Source organism: Gavialis gangeticus, unplaced genomic scaffold (genome assembly GCF_001723915.1).
Source record: "Gavialis gangeticus isolate Ggan-Ray unplaced genomic scaffold, GavGan_comp1, whole genome shotgun sequence".
Taxonomy (NCBI): Eukaryota; Metazoa; Chordata; order Crocodylia; family Gavialidae; genus Gavialis; species Gavialis gangeticus.
The window spans coordinates 94,843,230-94,845,783 of NW_017729022.1; the positions used below are offsets into that span (position 1 = coordinate 94,843,230).

General features: G+C 37.0%; 1 protein-coding gene across 3 annotated transcripts in view; it reads left to right on the forward strand.

Annotated features, from left to right (window-relative positions):
- SOX5 (SRY-box 5) overlaps positions 1-2,554 on the forward strand; it is a 671,039-nt gene that overhangs the window by 32,561 nt on the left and 635,924 nt on the right. For all 3 annotated transcript variants that reach the window (XM_019515645.1, XM_019515646.1, XM_019515641.1), the window contains one exon: positions 2,214-2,268. The gene's annotated coding sequence lies outside the window, so the exon portion shown is untranslated. Of the gene's footprint in view, positions 1-2,213; positions 2,269-2,554 lie in introns of those variants that run through there.

A 2,554-nucleotide genomic window follows, 5' to 3' on the forward strand; every position in this document is an offset into this window, starting at 1 on the left:
CCTCAGCTTCTGTGAGGCTTTTGTTTTTTGCAGGGGTTTTTTGAGTCAAAAGAGATGGTGCTGTACCAAAGCAAAGGACTGTCAAAGCTGAAACTGAGGGCGTTAGGGGTGGGGAGGGGTGGGGTGGGGAGGGATGGAGCTTGTGAAGTTTAGAAATTATTTTCAGGGAACAAAAGTTCTGCATTTTTATGTCAATACATAATATCTTACATGGCCTCAATTGTAACACTATTTCATATTCTAACATGATGTGAAGAGAATTAATAGTAGATTTTTTCCATCTTTAGCTGTGGATCCTGCATTTTTTGGGTCTGGTGCTTTTGCATGCTCTAATTTTATTTATGCAATTCAAAAGAAAGGTCCTAATTAATAATTACTAAAACAAAAAGAAAAAAGAAGACCTACATCTCTCCAGGTAGTGCTGACAATGCAAAAAGTGTTTTGAGGGGAAGTAGGAAATACGTGGAGGGCATGGGGAGGGGAAAACTGTAATTAACTAAAGGAATAATATACAATTAGATCAAGTGGAAAAATTATTTTGGCAAATATTTTTTCATAGCAACTTAAGTCATCAATAAAGATTACAAGCAATCAATGTGGGTACAGAGACTACTAACAGTGATCAAAGGCAGCAGACAGCAAAAGATAACTGGTATACAGACACAATGGAGTTCTGGTGAAAACATTACTTAATATCTCCTCCTCCTTGCAGTTTCCCCCTTCAGACACAACATTTCTTGTTTTTTCATCCTTGAAATTTTTCTGTTCTGATTTCAGTCTTACCTTGTATGCTTTATACCCCATACACAAACATACACACACATGCATGTGTGCGCGTGTCGCCTTGGTTTAAAACTAACTTCATTCTTTATTCAATAAAGAATATGTTTGCTGCACGATGCTTTACCATTGACAAGTTTCATCAACCTTCTTTTGAACCTTTACCTGTTCTGCTCCTCTGTTGATCTCACTCAGTAGTGAGTGGGTAGCCTGTTCAAGTTGTATGATATTTAAATGTTACCATGGTGATGAGTAGTGGACATTGCCACCTTTCTCTCTCTAATTAAAGAACAGATGCAGGGATGGCTGATCTTGCGGTGACCCTCTTTAAGCTGACATCAACACACTAATTGTTTTCAATTCTTTTCTTTCCTCAGCAGTCTTAGCATTGTCCTTTCTTGCTACCAAGGTCTTGGCTCTTCTTAGGTTAAAGAAGCAGTAACTTGTTTCAGAGCCTTCCTTTGGGAACTACAAGATGAAGCTGCTTGACAGAAGTGACTAAACTCTATCCCCTACATTAACAAATTGATAAAAAAAGAAAAGAAAAGAATGAATAGTTTTCCTAGTGATAAAAAGCTTCTGATGAATTCTACATGTGGATTTGTTTAAACAATATAAAGAAAAATGTTTGCCTTTACAATCCTAAACCTAACTCTGTCTTCCTTCTTAGAATGTTAGCTAAAGTCCATTGAATATAAAGCATCTAATAACTGTTTTACAAAAGAGATGGCTATGGCTGAAACATGAAATGTAAGTTTGAAGGGAAGTAGCTTCCTGACTTCTATTTCTGCCTCAGTCATTGACTCTCAGCATGGCTTTTGGCAGGCGATTTCAATTGTCTGCCTCAGTTTCCACACTACAAAACAGATATGAAAATCAAGCTACCTTGCTGTGGGAATGAGAATGAATTAATGTTTGTATAAAACATCCTATGAAGAATGACTATTATTAGGGTGGGCAGTGTTTATCTACAATTACTGCATGCCGGTGCCTGAGATTGCCATGGTTTTTCTTTACATTTAGAGTACAAGATAATATGGTGTATCTGTGTTAATGGTAAGTAAATTGTAGATTTCTTAATGGCTTCCCCTCTCCTGTAGGCTATTCACTGTCCCCACCTTTAGCCACACTTGATTCTAGAATTAATAGTCAGCAGACCAATTTAGTAAGGAAAAAGAGTTGCCAACAAGAAAATTAAAAATTTTTGACTGATGCAGATGCAAAAAAAAGCAATAGTCTCAGACATCAGTCCGTGTGAATGATGAACACTAGTAACCTGGTGTTTGCCATAGGATATACCTGGTTGCTAAGCTATTAATCAGCTACAAGATCATCAATGGCAAAAATCCTTGACATGTAGTAAGTTGTCTGAACTGTTCTACAGAGATGGAAGGGTTTATAGTCTTTGTTGTTGTTTTCTCTTTTATCTCTAGGCTGGCTTGAGGTGGTGCAAGATCTCACTTTCACGACAACCCTAGGGGGCAAGAGGTAATTTATACATGTGAAATACATCATGTTAACGCATTGACAGCACTCAGAAAATCGTTATTTTACTCTAGGTGCCAAACTATCTGATGAAGCTAAATTATTGGCATTTGGGGTCTTTGACCTAGTCTGTATATAATGCATCTATTTTATCTCTTTGACGTTGTTCTACATTAATGTAAGTCATAGAAGTGGAATGCTTTGGGTTATCTGTAAATCGCCAAAACCTTATGCTTAAGAGGACATAAAAATCTCTCAAAATACTAATATTACAGTGATGGAAAGGAAA